Genomic DNA, 21,614 nt, shown 5'->3' with positions numbered 1-21,614 from the left:
AGTCATATTCTAAGCTTCCGAAGACAAAATTTCATTGCACCTTTTCCAGACAACTTTGTATTACCTGAATCTTTTATCATCGAATTGGAACAAATATCATACCGCATATTTATAGCCCAAAACGAAACATGTTTCAAATGCAAATTAACTGGACACCAGACAGCTAATCCTCACAATGATAGTGCACTGCAAACAGAAATAAGACAAAATTCATTAATAAATCATACTCAAAAAGATAATATACAAAATACTCCCACAATCTCAAATACCACTCCCTCCACACTTACTTCGTCTTCTGAAACAACATTACCAACAGTAGCAATCCCAAATTTATCAATAAATCAAACCCAATAATACTTACTACAAAATACATCTATACATTTGACCACTTCTTCAGTTAACATTACAATCGCAACACCTACATCGTTTGAGTCATCCTCCAATACCCGAAAACATAAATCAACCTTACCCGAAACAAGTCAACACTTACCTCCAAATAAAAATACACGTATGAATTCTCACGAACCCCAGATAACTTCGAAGAAAGCAACCGAAAAAAGAACCCTAGAAGATGCAATCACGCCACCCGCCGAAGAAAGCTTTGCAAAACCTAAGCTTCAGTTAAAGAAAAAAACCAAAACTGATGACAAAAACTTGAGAGATGAGATACCAAATCTCCAAACATTACTAGAACCAGTAGAGAATATGTAGAAAGGGAAAAACAATTGTTTAGCTTCGATCAAGTAGTGGATCTATTCGAAAATATACAATCATCATAAGACATAATCACTTATAAAGTTTGTAACCAAATCACATCCATACTACATCGACAAAAGAATGAAAACCAAAGCACCAAATTAAAACGAAAACTTGGCAAACACAAAGGTTTACTCTCTGCAGTGAAGACTTTATTGTCGGAAGAAGATTCTGACTCATCGGTAAATAATTCCTCTAAAGGAATTATTTACCGATGTTGATCGCTGTTAACTTGATGTTTATTCTATCATATTCAGGGATACAAGGAAATGGAGAAGCAGATGAACTAGCCCGCTTAGCATCCTTTAGCCAGGACTCCATTCTTATTAATGAGGTTTCTTTTGGTGACTTTAAGTCAGAAATACAATATAGAGTGTTGAGTGCGTAGCGGAATAAGTGGAGTGAATCGCAAGGTAAACTCAAGGAAATGAATTAGTGAAACCGTGGCTCCAACCCACAGCGAATAGACACGACCAAGTGAGAACAGCGCGTTTGCGGCTAGGACACAGTGATTTGACACATAAACGCCTCTTTGCGCGGAGTGTACCGCCAATGTGTGAGAATTGTCAAGAAACACTCTCCGTGGAGCATATACTAACTCGCAAAACATATGAAGCAGCAATAGGGAAGCACACTATCCCAAATAATATAAAGGAAGCCTTTAGAAGGAAAAAAACATGAACATTAAAAAACACAATAAGTTATCTTAAAGACTCAGGACTAAAGCTCGGATTCTAGGCAAAATGCCTTTTTTGCCTATTTTGCCTATTATAATTGTTTTTTGTACTTTTTGCCTTTTTTCGTAAATTCCGCCTATTTGTGCCTTTTTTAAAATTTCATGGTACTACCCATGATATTATTCTATTACTAAACCATTGTATAATAAAATTTTGGGTCAATAATAAAATATCAATGGTTTGTTTATATAACAGATTTCTAGGAAAATGTACCTGATCGAGACTTGAGGGTTAACTATTTGGAAATCCCTAAGCTTTATTAGTTTATTATTAGTTGTACAGTCGGTTACTGTATCAGAGTTTAGTCACAAATTGCTATATCCTAGTTTAGTTTTGTTGCGTATACCGAAAAGCAAAGAACACGTTTTAAAACGTTTTAGACATTTGTGTGAAAAGATGACATCTAAATTAAGGCTATGGATCGCACCTTATTCGGAACTTTCTCTAGAAGGAGATGGAGCATTTTGTAAACCATGCGGCAAATCGGTAAGTTTTATTTTTTCTCTTTTTTTTTCTCGTCCCACAACATAACTAAATTCTAAATCGGTTTTAGAATTCTAATTATTTTTTTTTAATTCTCAGATTTCAAGTAGAAAAAAGTACTTTATTGACCAGCATTGTGGAACCCCACTTCATAAACGAAATTTGGAAAAATTAAATTCCTCTAAGTTAGCCCAAATATCTCTGCGGGATAGTTTAAGCAGTTAAAAAAAAGGAGGAAGACGCATTTAAATTTGATTTATGCCAGATGATGATTGCATCCAACATTCCTCTATATAAAGTTAATAACCCTAGTTTTAAATGCTTTTTCGAAAAATATCTTAATAAATCCTTACCGGACGAGAGTACATTGAGAAAACATACTGTAGAAAAATGTTATGTGGAATGTATTTCAAAAATTAAGCGGGAGTTAGAGGGCAATTTTTTGTGTATTATCGTGGATGAAACGACAGATGTATGCAGCAGGTATATAGCTAATTTAATGATTAGAATTTTGAACGAAAACTTTGCGCGAAAACCTTATTTAGTTGCCGTTAAAGAATTGGAAAAAACAAATAATTTAACAATAAGTCAATTTATACAAGATAGTTTAACAAACCTCTTTTTACCCAACGCTATACCAGTGAATAAAATAGTTTTAATGCTTTCTGATGCTGCGGCATATACGAGTATGTTAAAAGCTGCTGTTAATTTAAAGATTTTTTATCCTAATTTAATTCATTGCACTTGTGTAGCCCACGGGGTAAATAGAATTGCTTAAGAAATAAGAAATCTATTTCCGTTGGTAAATAATTTTATAAATTTTATGAAAAAAGTTTTTGTAAAGGCTCCGTTGAGGGTGCAAATATATAAAGAAAGACTTCCCGGTGTCCCTTTGCCACCTAAACCAGTAATTACAAGGTGGAGAACCTGGCTTAAAACAGTTTTTTTTTACTTTGAACACTGCAATTAAATAGAATTAGTTATGTCAGAATTTGATGATGATATTTCCGAAGCCATTCGAGAAGCAAAAAAAATATTAAAAAATCCCAAATTGAAACAGGAACTCGCTTATATCAATGACAATTATAAATTAATAGTTACCACAATTACCTTATTGGAAAAACAAGAGATAAATTTATGTGAGTCAGTAAAATTAATAGATAATTTAAAGACGAAAATTAAATCGGCATCTGGAAGTAACGTTCAATTAATTAAAAAAAAAAATGAAATATGTTTTCGACAAGAATCAAGGTTTTTCGTTTTTATCTAATGTTGCTAAAGTTTTGAATGGGACATTTTCCGAGGAATTTCAAAATATGCCAGATTTATTATCCGCTCTGAAATATGCTCCAATTACATCTGTCGATGTCGAACGTTCGTTTTCAATGTGATCGAACACATAGTTTTAAGACCGAAAATATTGAAAAACATTTAGTTGTTTCTATTAATGATAAAATTTTAAGTGGTTACAATGTTTAATTATTAATTTACAGTTATTTAGTTACTAGTTTATTTATACTAATGTTATGATTATGATGTGTAAATATACCTGCCTTAAGTTAATATTACGTTAATTCACTTTGTACAATAAATAATAAGTTATATTCCTTTATTGCCTATATTTTGCCTAAATGTTAATATTCCTGCCTTTTTTAATAAAAATCTTTGCCTATATAGGCGCCTTTTTCTTCAATTTTTGTTGCCTATAAATTCGAGCTTTACTCAGGACTGTATCAATTATTGTAATTTTTTGTAACTTTAACTGTATTATAATTTTTAGGTCGCTAATAACACTTGTGGTTGCAGCGTAAATAAATAGAAAAAAAAAAGATCCTAAAACATTGTATTTAGAATCTCCCAAGAGATACAATGAAAAAAAGTCAAGGATGACAAACCAAATTTCAGATATGATGTAGGAGTAGAAAGGGCAATAGTTCAAAGTTCATAAACTAATATCCTACAGAAATATAGACAAAGAGATCAAAAAAGTAACTAGAATATCTTAGGACAATGGCTAACAAAACAAGGCGAACAAATACAGATATTGCGACATAATCGCGATTCGTTCAACATGCATAAAAAAATTAAAGACGCTGGAGGCTTATATGTGGCTTGAAGAGACGTAAAAGTTGTAGAGGTGAAGAGGTGTAAAAAAAGACTGAAAATACCAGTACCTGTTGACACAATTTCAAATAAACTCACCACAACAATCGAGGAAGTCATATTTGCTGTAAAAACAAATTCGCTATAATTATATAAACTGTAAAAGAACTGTCTACAAACTCTACTAGAATAAAAACTACTACTTAACTAGAACTAAACTTTCGGTACGAAAGTTAACATAAACAGAAAAAAATTCAAGGCAAATAAAAACTAATCCAGAAGTCCGAATAGTGACGTATTAACGTTTGACAACAAAGAAAAACGTATTGAATTGATGGGTGGAATAGTTCAACTAGGTACTTATATAGACAAGGAATATAAGAGAACGACGTCATCTAAGCAGTTAACGAATTTGTATAGGGTAAATTACGGTAATATGGTGGACAAAAAAGTTAAGCGTGTAGAAGACAAGACATTGTTTATTTACACAAAATAAAAATACACACTTTTTTCAAAATATATAGGAACAACTTAACAATGTCATAGTTTCTTTAAAATGTTACCATTGTTTGAATAAAAAAACAATATTTATTTTTATTCAATTTAACATTTTTTATCCATGCATAAGGGTGAAATGGCAAAGGCACTTGGAGTCAAATTGTGAACTTACTTTTCCTGATCTTTACCACATATATTACCCATGGATTCACATTTTAAACAGTCTTCGTGCGGCCAAATTTAGCAGCTGATACATTTGATCCAATCTACGTCATTTTAATGTAACTGTACGATTCACCACACCCTACACAACAACAACCTTTATCGTCCACGTTGTCATCATCGTCTTGCAAGTGGATATCTAGGGGTGAGTCGGATTCGGTATCAGTGTTGATTTCGGTTGCTTGGTTTTAGTATTTCTCTTGGTAGTCTCTTTGGTTACTATGTTTTCTTTGACCTTTATTTTAGCATTTGGTCCACTCTGACCCAATTGTTTTATTTTGTCGTTTTCTGTTTTGTAGGCTTTTTGAAAAATTCAAAATCTCAGCTACCACTCTAGAATTCTTGCTTGCAACTGTAACTTTATCTTGGACAGGTATCGAAGAAATATGATCCAGGAGTTTTTCAGAGGTTGTTTGACATTCTTCTGTTGCCACTGTTAAATCCAGATCTGCTGCTTCTGGTGAAGAATACATGCTTTCCTGAAGATTTTCGCCCAACCCAGTTAAAATAAAGTTTGCCTGCGTTTATGTTCCCTATTTTTATCCACTTCTGCTCTTGGTTCTTTTGAGGAATTCGTGGTTTTCTACCAGTGCAAACAACCTAGTTGGAATGAAGTAGGTCTATATTTATGTCGCTCGTTGTTTTTCACTTGTTGATCTAAATCTGATAATAAAAAGGCGAATTCGGGGATAGCATCAGGATTAAACGGGATGATTCCTGTACTTTTAAATCTCGATATTACGTTATCTATCGTGGCTGCTTGTACCCATACCTTTGTAAGCAATCTTTTAAACACTAGTCTCGAAATTTTTCTATTTGAATTCATTTTAATGTATGAATTACAAGTATTGTAATAATAGGATTTTAAAGCTTTAAAAAATGTTCTGTTGGGCAGACAGAATAAAGCTATGTTATTTTCCTCTACAGCTCTAATGTATCGACATTGCTAAAATGAGAGCTATGTTTATCCAAAATGAGCACGACTATTTCCCTAGGTTTCCTTGGTTTAAAATAGTTCCTTATTCACAGAAGAAAAATGGCACTTGTTACGTACGCCGACTTTTGTGACATAAAAATTATGGAACCAGGAGGCATACCGTCCTTATATTCGGCTTTTTCATGTTTTTCCTTCAAAAAACATAATGGAGGTAAGAACATACTCTCGCCATTGCAACAAGCAATTACAGATATGGTGTTACCCTTTATACCAGACGTTATTGCAGCTACACTCTTAGGGTGCGTTCATAACGGAGACCATCGCACCGTCTCCTCGCCTAGAGCTTAGCACTGACGGCGAATGCTCGCATTTAAAGTAATGCATTTATTTTACCGAAAATCGATTAAATGATACTATCCCATGGCCCGAGCGAGGGTCGGCGCCTCGTTATGAACGCACGCTTAGATTTCTTCGCTGCAACCACATAACCTAGTGTAATATTTAGTTAAAGTCCAGATTCATCCACGTTAAATATATTTCCCAGTTTATCAAGGAGGTTGTGCTCTATCAAAATGTTCTTTAGTAATGAAAAGTAGTTTGCAACATTTTTCTTGTTTAAACCCATGATCGTGCCTGTGAAACTTCTTCCGATTTGCGGATTAACAGTTCTGTATTTCGGTGTAGGAATAAATGTAGCCAATCCATTCCGGCAACTTCCTTTTTTTAATTAAACTTGTGATGCAAATTACATTTCTCGGTCAGTTTATATGACATAGTACTTACTTCTGTTCTAGTAGGTGCAAATCCGAATTTTTTTAATATTATGATATGTTTTACCATCGCCTTCTCACATTCCTCTGTTAAGACAGACAGCCTTCCTAAAGGATTTTTTGTAAATGATCCCCTTGCTATTCTCTTTTTTGGGGTTGATCATGGAACGCCAAACTCTTTTGATGCTTTATTCAGGCTCATTTCATTTTGTACTGCTTTTACGGCATCTTTAAGTCGCTTTTCTGTCCAGTCAGCACGAATGGATGCTCTTTGCCTTTTATACAACGTAGGCATCTTTGCCTGCAACAACGATGATAAAAGTTTTACTTATGCCGAGAAATACGAGTACAGTTTGTTATTTTTAATCACTGACAAACCAAAGTAAATCGGACCAAACCAATAAAAAAATGGACTTGCCGAATTTTAAACGAGAATTCGAGAAATACAAAGGTAAAACTCTACAAAACAATAATATGCCAAGGTCTCTGAACACATGGTTCAGAGACGTGAACTTTAACAAAAAGTAATAAAAACATATTAAAATGTTTCAAAAGAAAAGTACTAAGGCGAATTTATGGAGCGGAGAATAACACTGGAGTTTTGAAAAGACGATACAACTTAGAACTTTATAGAGTAAACCAGAAACCAGAAATCGTAAAATATATTAAAATAGGACGTCTGAAGTGGCTAGGTCATGTAAAGCAGATGAAACAAAATAACACAGCTGGAAAATCGCTTTTTATAGATTCATTGGTCGGAGAAGATTAGAAAGACCAAGAACATCCTTGATAACATCGATGAAGACATGAGGCATATGGAAATACGTGCTTGGCGAAGATAGGCGACGTAATAGGACGACTAGAGAGAAATTCTTGAGGAGGCTAGGACCCACACAGGGTTGTGAACCTACCAACACAGGTTTGTAAACCTAGTATGATGATAATGGTAAATATAAGAAAAATAAACCATAAAAGATGATTAATCATGAAATACTACCTTTTTATATAATCCAAATCTGTTTTAAGATCATACAAATTATCGATTTATTATTTCCATATTTAAATCACACAGAGATGTTAATTTACTATTTTTTTTTTCATAAATATTTATTATGCTCACGTTTTCAGTTAAAAGTCCGAATTTTAAACAAAAATCTATTTTTAAAATTACATTTAAATTTGTATTTTCCCATTTTGTTTTTTTTTTAGAAATACGTTGGGAATAAAAGTTATTTTGTTTAATTAATAATGCAAGTAGATAAGTGAATTAAACTCAAATTTATTTCCTGCGTGAATGTTGATAAATGCATTTGTTGCACTAAATATTTGAATAATTTAATTTCTGAATGATGCAGATCCAAATACGTTTTAGTGAAATAGAGTTAATTTTAAACAAAGCATGTTTCAATATATGTATATATTATTTAAAATGTAGACTCAAAGTTGTTAAGCCATAATGAAAAAAAAAAGAATAATAATATAACTACATGGAAGTAAATCTAAAATAATTTGTGTTCGAGTTTGTTAATTAATTTTCAGTTTTTATTAGTTTTTCAAAAATAATAATAATAATATATATATATATATATATATATATATATATATATATATATATATATATTAAACCTAAAGTCAAGATTAATACTATTACAAGAATTATTAATGATAAACTTGACAGTCTCCCGGGTTGAACCGCGTCGATTATCATTGCGCCGAGCTTTCGACATCTTCTTTGATGTCTTCTGGCTTCCGATATCTGACTCTACCGAGACCCCAGACACTACAACACTGGGCACTAACCAATGCATTACTGCCACTGGGAACAGAGGACGGTTCATTTATACAGCCGATGGTGGCGTGGCTTGGGTGGAGGTTAGCGCGAATATTGCTGACAGTAGGATATTGATTGAAAAGGACGATATTTTCTTTATTTATAAGAGGTCAACATGTCGAAGGTAGCCGTATGCCGAGATCTCTTTTATTGAGACAATTTAGTCTTTGGCATGCAAATAACGATTGGTATGGGTCGATTTTCAATTAAGAGAGTGACGAAGACCTTGGGATTGGTTTTTCTTTATAATAACAATGAGAAACGGCAGGTATGAATCAGTTTCTACCTCCACCGTAAACTGGATGCTAGGATTTATTCCATTCAGATGGGTTTAAAAAGACAATATGATGAATATTCTGATTCTTTCTTGGACGCACGTCTCATTCTTTCTACAGACAATAGAATAGTCGTTGATTGGTATAAGAAACCAATGGGAAGATACCTGAACTATATTTCACACTATAATCATTCCATAATGGTGAATTCAGTAAAACAAATGAAGAACACAATGAGTCAAATATCAGATAAATCATAAAATTCTTTATAAAATTTTTATTGATAATACTTATCCACATGCACTGATCAAAAAAATCCTATTTAACACCACATCTATGGATCCCTGACCAATTAAAAAAAAAACAATAACATAAATCAACACACTACATCACAAGGACAGCAAAAGTTTGATTCATTACCGTATGTCTAAGAAATCACTTCTGCTTTAACCAGAATGTTTAAAAATGTTACAGATACAAAATTTGAAATAAAACAATTCTAACCATAAATAAAGTGTTCTTAAAATTAAAGGATATACGTCCTAAGGAATTAACAACAAATATAATTTACAGTATCCCTTGTATAGATTGTAATAAAGAATATACATATAGGACAAAGTTTAAGATCCATAAAAGATCGGATTACCTCCCATAAAAGTTTCTGTAAATTTTAACCAGAAAGATACACTCTTGTCAAACATGTACATGATAATAATCACACTATAGATTATAGTTCCTTTAAAATCTTAGGTGATGAAAGTAAATATAGCAAAAGCATATTTCTGAGATGGCTTTCATAACAGAGTGTGATGATTGTATCAACTAAAATTATATTAATGATATTAAGCATTTGAGTGAAATATACGTCTATTTACTAGCCTTGGATAAGAATAGAAGAACCAAAGGTAACAGGTTTGCCTGAGATATGTCGCTTAATTTATTAATAATGTTGACTGTTGATAAACTACTTAAACAACAGCGTGAAGAGATTGTATTATAGTACCAATATTAAAACCATAATGTCCCAAAATAGATCCTGAGTCTTATAGACCAATTGCACTAACATGTACTGCATGCAAACTGTTAGAAAAAATGGTCAACCGTCGTCTCCTCTGGACACTTGAATATCGAAATATGATTATTCCAGAACAAAGTGGTTCCTAACAAAATAGATCAACTTTATACAATATTATAGACCAAGAAAGCAGTATACATGAAGCCTTCTCCCTTAATCAAAAATGTATTGGAATATTCTTCGATATTGAAAGAGCCTCTGATACAGCTTGGCACCACCGTATCATCAGATTACTGTACGATTAAGGACACTGCCTTGCAATATCAAGTTAGAGTAAATGGTAACTTGTCGTCAAAAGTGAAATTAGAAAATGGAATTCCTCAGGGATCTATTATAAGTCATACGCTATTTATAATCGCCATAAATGTGGACATAGCAAAAACTTAAACAACCTCTCACAACTTGCACAGAGTTTCTTGTGAAATATTGAAAAATGGTCACAGGAAACTGGATTTATCTTTTCAACAACTAAAACTAAATATATAGTATTTTCTAAAAACAAAGTCAGTACACCAACCTCATTCTATATATACAACCAATCACTACAACAAAAAGATTCGCTAAAATTATAGGAGTTACTTTTGACAGAAAGTTGAATTGGAAACAACATATCAATAATCTAACATGTAAATGTTACAGAAGATTAAATTTACTAAAAATTCTAGCACACAGCCTCCACCTTGGATTCAAAATATACCATCATACAACTTTGAACTTACGTCATTTGACTCCACTAATCATGATTTAATTATTTCCCATTTTAGAAAAATCCTTAGTCGTTATAAAAATCATACCTAGATATACACTGATGGTTCAAAATCATCCGAAGGTGTAGGAGCGTCTGTAGTAACTCCAGAGAAGGTCCTTCAGTTCAAACTATCTAATGTTAGTACTATCTAAACAGCTGAACTGTATGCTCTCTATTGCGCCATAGAACTAATCAATCAGACAACAAACTGCAAACATATTATTTTAACAGACTCACTTAGTGCCATACAAAGCATCCGACAACTGTATCCAAAAAATCCGCTTCAAAAAAGAATTAAAAAGGTCCTTTTTCAGGCTTATATCAATCATATTGAGATAAATTTCATCTGGATCCCATCCCATATAGGAATAAAATGCAACAAAACTGCTGACCATAGTGCGAAAGACTCAATAGACTACGTTGCCGAAATCGTAAACACATCGGTATCAACGGATATAAAAGCTTATATAAAAAAATCAATCTTAAATACGTGGAAAAATAAATGGAAATTGTCGAATTCAAAATTAAAACAAGTGAAACCCAGCATAGAGACATGGAATGTGTTACCTACGTCAAGAAGCCAAGAAATAATAGTAACGCGCCTCAGACTCGGACATACTAGGTTAACGCATGATTACTTAATTAAAAAGTGCGAACCGCCGAGATGTGAAACGTGTAATACGACACTAACAATAATGCACATACTATGTGAATATCCACTCTACAATCAACAACGAAATAACAGCAAGATACCGGGAACACTTCTAGAAGCTCTATGTGCATACTGTAACTTTAACAATACTCTGAATTTCTTGAAAGACATTAATAAGTACCACAATATTTAAAAAACCAAATTGTAATACAGTAATTGTACCTAATATAATCCAATAATTTTTTGCTAATGACCATTTGGTCGAAGCGATTTTCTAAATAAAAAAAAAACTACTTAAACTGTTTAAATTAATATGATAATGATAAAAAAAATGTACTCACTAGCTATTTACATAAAACGAAATTTTACATCAAATAAATGTCTAAGCTTACTTCAATAATTCATATATTTGTTAGATATAATTAAAAAATATATTTAGTTTAACGTTATACCCAGCAATTTAAATTATAAATGTTAAATATGTGTAAATTCTGTGCCTTAGTTTTAGTTTTAAAATAAAAAGTTAAAAATCTTATTGAGCATACCTTCAAATTCAATAATATAGGCGGTGCTACAAATGTCTTTATTTGATCCACCCACTATTCCGTATTAATATTTTAATTAGTTACTTCAAAGCATAAAGGAGGTTTTCTTTTACTATACCTGTCCATAAATCTTCCTATTGGTTAGGTACTGTTATCAGTATAGTTAAAAACAACTTAATAGCACCACTTATCGTGATGTGAGTAATTTGTAAGTAAGATACATTAAGTAGTCAGTTTTTCTTTATAACACCAATAAAACGAGAATTTTGAAAGTGTTTTTGTACAAATATGTGGAAATTAGTAAATAATAAATAATATAGAATTTTAAAAATAAGTTACTTGTTTTAAATTAAAATTACATGCTTTTGTTTTTTATTTTAGTCTGAACAAAGCTATCTAACGTTCTTTATTATACTTAAAAATTAATTAACTTGTAATCCTTTTTTAATACAGCTGATGAAATTTTAAAAGTGAAATTTATTATACATTAGCAGAGACTGATGAAGAAGTTCACAGTGACTTCTTCTTCTTGTGCCACTCCTAGCGGAGATTGGAAATCATCATGGCCACTGCGACTTTGTTAGCAGCGCGCCTAAAAAGTTCAATCGAACTACACCCGAACCATTCACGTAGATTACGAAGCCACGATATTTTTCTTCTTCCCACACTTCTTTTGCCCTTAATTTTGCCCTGCATGATATTTCTTAAAAGTTCGTACTTTTCACCTCTCACAATGTGCCCCAAGTATTCCATCTTTCTAGTTTTTATCTCATTTAGAATTTCGCATCTTTTGTCTAAAGTTTGGAGTACTTGCGTGTTAGTGACGCGGTCCATCCATGATATTCTGAGAATGCGCCTATAGCACCACATCTCGAAAGCTTCGATGTTTTTTGTGGTCAACTGTTTTAGTGTCCAAGCCTCTACTCCATACAACAGGGTAGAAAAGACATAACACCGCAGCATTCGTATTCGTAACTTTATATTGATATCACGATTGCAAAAGAGTTTGCGCATTCTATTAAAGACTGATCTAGCGATTTCTATTCTACATCTAATCTCTTTTGCTTGATCAGTATCGTCTGTGATCCAAGCACCTAGATATTTATAACAGGACACACGCTCAATCGTTGTATTGTCTATTACAAGATTAGCTCTGATGTTCTTTGATTTTGTGATTACCATAAATTTAGTTTTTTTTAAATTAATTTTCAAGCCGTAACTGTTACAGTATATATTGAGACTTTGAACGAGATGTTGTAGTTCTACTAGCGTTCCCGTTAGGAGAACCGTATCGTCAGCATACCTTATATTGTTGATCGTCTCACCATTTATTATCAGACCAAGATCTTCTTCCTCGAGTGCTTGTTCACAGATAGCTTCACTATACAGATTAAATAAAAGTGGCGACAAGATGCATCCCTGCCGGACTCCTCGACGGATTTGAATTTCTTCTGTTAGCCTACCCTCAACCTTCACATTTGCTGTTTGATTCCAATATAGGTTGCATATAATTCGAATATCTCGGCTGTCTATATTTTTCTTTATTAGAATTTGTCTTAGTGGTTCATGTTGTACTTTGTCAAAGGCCTTTTCGAAATCAATAAAGCAGGTGTAAATTTCTTGGTTCATGTCTAAGCATCTCTGTGAGAGAACGTTTATTGCAAACAGAGCCTCCCTTGTACCCAGCCCTTTTCTGAATCCCATCTGAGTGTTATAGATGTCTACGTCTAATTTCCTATAGATCCTATTATGGATTATTTTCAGGAACAGTTTTAGAGCATGACTCATCAAAGCTATCGTACGATATTCGCTGCATTCCCTTGTATTTGCCTTTTTTGGCAGTAGTATAAGGTCGAACGGAGTCATTCCCTAGGCATTATTCCAGTTCTATATATTGTGTTAAATAGATCTAGGAGTATTTTAATAGATTCATCGTCCATAAGTTTGAGCAGTTCTACGGGAATTTCATCAGGACCGGGGGCCTTACCGCTTTTCGCTTGTTTGATTGCATAATCTATTTCTTCTCTGATTATATCAGGCCCTGTATCATCTGTATATTCGTTTGAGATTTCTTGTCTATCTTTGTCATCAAAAAGTTGTGATATGTATGTATGTCACAGTGACACATATAATTAATACCTACCAAATTATATTTTTCTTTTCCGATTTTTGTTATTGATAATATTTTTTTTTCTGTTAAGATACTTACGTTAATCATGAATATTTATTTATAGATCTGATAGCTTAAAACTATCATATTATGTTTATCGTAAATGACAAGCTTCAACAGAAATACACCGACACCGTCTGACAAAATATCGTTTGTTACATAATTTAATAAAAATAATGGTAAATTGAACTTCTTCTTCTTCTTCTTCTTTATAAGCAATTCTGCTGGTTCATTGGAGGATTAATATCTCTACGTAAGATTGCCACTCCTTTTTTTGTGCAATCCTCCGCTAGTTCTTCTGCTGATTGGTGACTTATCTTGGTATTTTGACGATACGGATCTCCCCATTCTGCTTATGTGGTTATTCCATTCTTTTTTCTATTTGGTGTCTATTCGTTTATACACTGTACGTTATATTTTCTTCTAATATCTTTACTTCTCTTTCGATTTCTCAGCGTATTTCCCGTAAATATTTTCAATATTCTCATCTCTGCTGTTTCCAGTAGCAGTAGCTTTTGTATTGTGGCTGTGTCTGGTCTTGTTTCTGAGACTTATGTCATTATTGGTCTTACACTGGCTTAATAAATTCCTAACTTCATCTCAGTGTTAATGTGTCTGTTTCGCCATATAGTGTTATTAAGGTATCCTGCCAGTCTATTTGTTTTGTTCTTGACCTCTTACTTCTTTGTCCAGGTTTCCATATCTGAACAATGTAATTTCAAGGTATTTTATTTTCATTACTTGTTTAATACTAATGCCATCAATTTCTATTTTACATCTGGTTCTTTGTTGAATACTATTGTTGTAGTTGTCTGAGATGAGATTTTCATATTAAATTCTGTTGCTCTTGTATTAAATATGTGGACCAGTCTTTGCAAACTATATCTTGGGCTATCAATATTGCGTCGTCTGTTTAACAGAGTATTATTACTTCTTTTTTCCTCATTCTATATCCTCTTTCTTTGCTAACGCTTTTATTAATTTCATCAATGATTAAATGGAAGAGCATATGGCTCAATGAGTCGCACTGTCTTATTCCGCTGCCTATTTCTACAGGTTCTGTAAGTTTTCTATCTATTCTGACTTCTATTTTGTATTTTGGTAGATGTTTTAAATAATTTTTATAATATGTAGGGGAACTTCCCTATTATACAGAAGATGGATTTAATATTTGAGTCTTACACTATCAAATGCTTTCTTTAAGTGAATCAGATAAAGAAAGTCTGGTTAATTAACTGTTAAATTTAATCGTGGCAATTTACTCGAGATGTACAGAAAATATTTTGTGGATTTCCAGAAAGCATATGATTTAAAAAAAAAAGCAGACTATGGCTAGCAATGTTAGAAATGGGAATACCAAGAAAATTAGTGGAGCCAACCCAAAGTGTGTGTGACAACTCATATGCATAGGTGAAGATAGGAAACAGAACATTTATGATGCCATTTAGTATTACATTAAGACTTAGACAAGGAGACCATATCACCTTTGCTATTCAATTTGACCTTAGAATATGCACTAAATAATATATCCTTTGAGCTGACAGGGGAATTTTTGGCGAGGATCTATTGTTGGCCTTTGCTGATATAGATAAAGACGCTTATTGTACAAGAGACGTAAAAGAAGTGTTTTTACTACTCAAGTAGGAAAAACGTGGTCTAAATGTTCAAATAAATGAATAATAGACGAAATACATATTAGTTACCAAAAATTCAAATCCAAAAATTATGCAGAACATAACTATAAATGACCACAGCTTCCAAATAGTAAAAGTTTAAATATCTGGGGGCGGTAAATATAGACAACAACCACATAGAAAAAGAGGTCTTAGCAAGGATAGCTGTAGGGAATAGAGCATCGTGTGGTAAGATCAGAAGAAGACCTTGTAATAAATGCAATGTTTTCTGAGAGACCAGATAGTAGAAGATGTGTGACTGTCGTAGAGAAGAACATTGACATTCTTGTCCTGATCACGGTATTAGGAAGGAAGCAGTCCAATGTGGTCCAATGTGTGTTTAATTTTTTTAAACCTTCAGTCGTATATGTTATGCTGTTCTTTAAGTTTTATATATGGTAACATATTTGCAGAGAATTTGCTGTTATTTCATATTTTGTTAGGATGCGACTCAAGATCATCAGTTTGCAAGATTCTTAAACTTAAATTTATCAAAATTTTACAGAAACATGTTAAGTTGGCTAGTGGAACAGCGTTTTTCCTTAATAAATAATCCGAGTCTACGCTCTTTGTCGTTTGTGAACTTTTATCTGTCTCTTTATATGGTGGAAATAAAAAATTTTCTCTGAGAGCATGAGCTACAAACGATTCGCCAAGACAGTGGCTAAAAATACATTCAACTTATTATCACTTCCTGCAACACAAGATGCAACTCGTTTCCACAGTCTTAGAGTTTATAATTAGGAAACATTCCGATCCTGAAGATTGGGGTTGGAAAAATTTGGGTTGCAATCAAAACTTTTAAAACTACTGAAATTATATTTCTGTAGATTTAAGGGATACTGGAAGTATGTGTGGTTGCAGAAAAGAAGGCCCCAAATACTCCGCATTGTGCATTAATTGTTTTAGTGTGACCTGCCGTAACATGATGGAAATACCAAAATTAATCGAAAAATTCGAAGAATTCAAAGATGTCTTACCACAATGACGCCAATTCTTACTCCGCAGCCTGGACCATCAAAGAAAATAAAAAAACAGCAGCTGGAAAACAACTTTTTAAATATATAATTATGCTTAATATTATGTCTCCTGGACCGGGAATATTCCATAGATTAGGGTTAATGGGGATACTACTCGAAAAATGCAAAAGGTGGTCGGAGAAAACGGTCGATATTAAATTACTAATAACATAGGCATGTGAACAAAAGGATAAAGTATATGAACAAGAAAATATATAAGGGAAAACTAAGCCTAATAGTTCGTATTTTTATCCAATTTTTAAGTGTTTAAGTACCAAGTCAAACTTCAAAGCGCTGTAAAATCCAGAAAATATAATAAAATTAAACAAATTTCTAGTGAAAATTATTTTTTTAAAAACCCTCTATACTATTATTTGGATAAGCTATAAGTGTCATTCTATTATTAAATTATCACAAAAAAGTAAATCCCAAAAAAAATTGTTTGAAAATTTTTAGTTATTTCTGTTTATAACTTTTTTATTTTCTATTTTACGATTAAAAGTAATATATATAAAGTTATAGACATTTTAATTTGTCACAAACAATGTCACAAATAAAATTGCATCCTCTCAAAAATGCAACCCTAATATAACTTTTCAATGGACTTATTTTAATCGATTGATCTACATTATAATATATCTACAAGTATGTTGACAGTTGTAAAAAATGTAACTTTGAAACCTTTTTTTAATTTTATTTACCATTTAAATTGAGACATAACTTTTTTTTAAACGATAATCGATATTATTTGAGTCGTCTACGACTCTGTTCAATAAGTATTTCTCTCGAAAATTCTTAAAGAGTACAAGTGAGCATTTCAGTCCATACTCTGAAAGGGCATTATTGAATGTTCAAGTGCTGTATAAATCTAGAAAGTTTGACAGACGCTTGCTGGAACTTCGAAACAAATATTGGAGAATTTATTGGGTGGTCTTGTAGACAGTTATTTGCGTACATAAAGCGTGGTTGAAAATTCTTGTTTGAGGTTAAGTACTTATGTGGAAACTTTATATTTTATATTGCGAACAGAAATAAGTTTCCAAGCGTAACCTATAGGAAAATAATAAAATGTAATACAACACTTATTACTTCAAAACAAGTATAATAGTAAAGTCGGTATATTATAGATAGTTCTATTTATGTCCAACTTTTCTTAAATCAGTAATTTAATCTTTTTATTTTATTTGCATAAACAAATATTATGCCATGTATATCGTTTAACTTATATTGATGTTTATATCTTTTTAGTATTACCTATGTCCTAAAGAATTTGTTTAATTGGTATATTTTAAGAACTATTTCCGAGGTGGCAATTAAAAGATCAAATATAAAGTATTTTTATCTAGAATTTTGGTTTGTTTTCTTATAAGTGTTCTACGTTCTTACTCTATTTCTGTTTATATTTTTTAATTTTAAACTTTTCAACGCCCACTGTGACCATATGGTCACAGCTATATGCTCGAATTTACAGTACCTATTATCTCTAACTATGTTAGAATTCGAAACAAAGTAGGCTGCGTCGCAGTACTTGTCGAAAGAGTCCTAGAGGGTTAAAAAAAATAATCGCAACACAACACAAATACTAAACAGCAGATTAATAAAAGTCATTTTGTAATAAAATCAGCGTATTCGGTCATTATCATTGTTAATTTTATAGATTGTTATATCATCAGAGTCAGGCAAAATATTTGCATATTTTTGTATTTGTTTTTAATTTCGCGTAATGTACTGGTACATTTAAAAAAAAAGTGCATATATTAGGTTTTCAAAACGAATTGAGATGTAGATTCCTAAATCAAATATCTTTATACCTGATATTTCCAAAATAATATTATTCTTATCTTAATCCATTAACAATTCCTAAATGGGGCCTGAAAATAAATGGTAAAACTTTTTAAGAGTTAGCCTATTAAGTCTTCTCATTGTGTTGGCCATCTCCTACTTGAACGAACACATGTATATTCTCTGGTCATTTTATCTCTGGTGTCGACGGACCCTTTGATTTTATTATTTATTACAGCAGTAAAAAATGGTTGTTTGAATAGTTCATTTTCGGCCCACATTTCCGCCAAGTGAAGTTTTCTTCCGTGATTCCTTCCACTGGCTATAAGGGACGTGTACGAACTCATCACTATATAGCCCCCAATAGAATTATTAGACCCTCGGAGATATAGTAAACTGATCACCGGAATCCTTTGGAGATTGGTAAACTCATCACCACAGATAGGTAAACTCATCACCGGGATTTTTGCCTGGTTTCTAATGCGAAAGATTGCCTCTTACCTGTTATACTTCTCGTTTATGTGATAATTTAATAAATTCAGAAATTATTTTAAGCAAGTTGCTTTAAAATTTAACTGAGATATTAATATGTCTCACGGTGTGGCCTATTAGACGTATCTGCCAATCTAAATGGTTTTGAGATCTAAAAATTTAGTTACATAGGATTTCGATAGTGAACTTTAAAATGAAAATATTTGTCAACATGTGCTATTTTTGTTTATATCGAAAGTAGACCCAACTTTGTTATTTGATTTTCATTGCATTTTTATATTTCTCATTCAATTCTCGCTATAATTTGTTAAGCATACATTCGGTCTAAGTCTTACTGTTTTGGCGTTATTTGACTATCTTGAAAATAATAGACGATTTTGGACAGGAAGTAAAAATAAAATGTCTAAAAAATAGGAAAAGCTAAAAACTTGAGTGTGCTATTAGTGCATTGAAGTCGAAGGAAACTTAATTTTTTACACGTGCAAAGCTTTACATTTTATTTCATCATTGGCGGAAATTTTTAAATTTGAAGTAATCAGCAATGCATTTATTGTGACAGAATGCATCAAAATGCTAAGTACAGTTTCCTGTACTTTATCTTTCAATGACTTGTACAAAGATCCCACAATTAGAGTGCTTTTAAAAGCAAATTTTTTATATTTTTTGGTTAGTTATTTTATAAACATCATGACAACTAACCTCAATTAGTGTAAGATACAAAATAATTTTTATTCTGTAATTTGTACTAATATTGTTTATTGTAGCACCCTGATGATGCAAATAAAGATTTGCGAAAGCTTGTTAGACTAAAAAGACTACTTCTTTGTCCTATCTTCAGCTGCACACCCAAATAGTTGTGTTTTGTAGTCTAACTGATCAGCGTTGACTACAAGCGTTTATCGCTTTTTCAGGATATATATATATATATATATATATATATATATATATATATATATATATATATATATATATATAACAATGTGACTTTAACAATTTAATTAGAAATCTCAAAATGTATTATCAGAAAAGGTAATCTACAGCAACAAAGTAATATTATGCCTAGTTAACTTAAAGAACTTAATTACGCTGATTTTTTTCTGTTTGATCAGGATGATTCGCGAAAACCAGTGCGAAACAACTAAACAAAAACGGTATAAAATTTCTACTCACCAGTTGTATGACATTTAGCCATACACCCTTTCGTCGCACAAGTCCACAAAAGGCAATTCGATTTTTTAGAGTCTTTCGCAATTGAAATTTGAAATTATTGATAACCATTATTTTTTGTCCGCGTTGGCTCAGGACGTAATCAATTAGCAGTTCACTATCCATGTTGAAGAAACAAGGGCAAATGAAGAGAAATTTTTCTTTTCGCATGATTTTAGGTAGCTATCAATAGAATTTTGTGGAATTCCCAAATAAAAACCAATAAATTGCAGTTGCATTTAAGACCATCTGGATTTGGATTGTTCTGTGAAATTACCAAAAACTAGCCGTTTGCTGGGATTTTCTGGTCTATACCTGATCCGGGGTGCAGGTAGGCCAGTGATCAGTTTACCAATCTCTTAGGGTCTATTTTGAAAACCCTACTTTTATGGCGGTGATGAGTTTGTACTATGTACGAGGGTATTTATGGTAATTGGTGATGAGTTTACGTGTACCCGCTATAAGTACTGCAATGAAAGTGTATATTTGAGTAACTGTAACATTTTTTCAAACCATTTGATCAGCAGGATCATTTTCATTAAATTTTTCAATATATACTTCTCCGTGTCGATTTGTGTGCGTGCATATGTCAGGTAGCATATTCTCATGTATATAGCATTAGAATGCTTCTTTTATTGAAGTAAGAGCCATGCTAAAACAAATTGCGAATTCATCAAACCGTTTGTTTATTTTCAAAATATATACTCTCCTATTATTTTGTAAACCTTCACGACAATTTACTATATTATGAGCCCCACGCCTTGTAGGTGCAAATGGTTGTGTTTTCCATTCATATCCAGATTTCGATTTTCGTATTTCAGCAACTGGCTCAAAAGTTAATTTTTCGCTTTCGTTTCCAAGGACTGTAATTTCATAAAGAACTATTTTTTGTTCTTCGACATTGTCCGTACTATCTGATTAACCATCACTAAGCTCGCATTCATCGTTACTATTGTCACTTTCTTCTAAAATTCTGGGTAATTCATCTTCAGTATAATATTTACGTCGCGCCATTTTCTCAGAAATACACACATACGTGAAGCAAAACAAAGTAAAGACTAAATACATAGCAGGCCGTGCTGAGTAACGGAGGTACCCCATGCAATTAATTTAAATTTTAGTAGAAAATTGAAATTATATCCAATAATTTTTATAAAAAAAGGATTAAGTAATGTGTTTTCTAAGATTACCCGGAGGGACAAAAAAAAAATAAAAATATTTTAAAAAGTTATAATAACAAAACCGCATCTGAGGTACCTAGAATACCCCGCACGGTCACGGAAAGGTTAACGCAGTCAAATGCTTTTCGATAATTAATATAACGTTTAATAATGAGCTCAAAGGCGCAAGGTCAGCTCACAGCGAATAAAAGCCAATATATACGTAAAATTCATGTAGCTTTAGATGTGTATGTTACTTTAGCATTATAAATAAATTATTTATGGCAGATTATAGTTAATATTTTCGTTAATAAGTATTGAATTAATTTGTTAACTGGTACATTAGGAATTTTAAACAAAATTGAGACATAAACGTTGGCAATTTGGTTCATGGAAGTAATAGAACAATTCCAAACGAAAATTTTAGGCTTTGATTAATTTTTTTATGTTAACTTTTTGGCGAGATGTTGAAAATTGATT

The sequence above is a fragment of the Diabrotica undecimpunctata genome, chromosome 6 (genome assembly GCF_040954645.1).
Source record: "Diabrotica undecimpunctata isolate CICGRU chromosome 6, icDiaUnde3, whole genome shotgun sequence".
Lineage (NCBI taxonomy): Eukaryota > Metazoa > Arthropoda > Insecta > Coleoptera > Chrysomelidae > Diabrotica > Diabrotica undecimpunctata.
Note: the sequence above shows the minus strand (reverse complement) of the source record.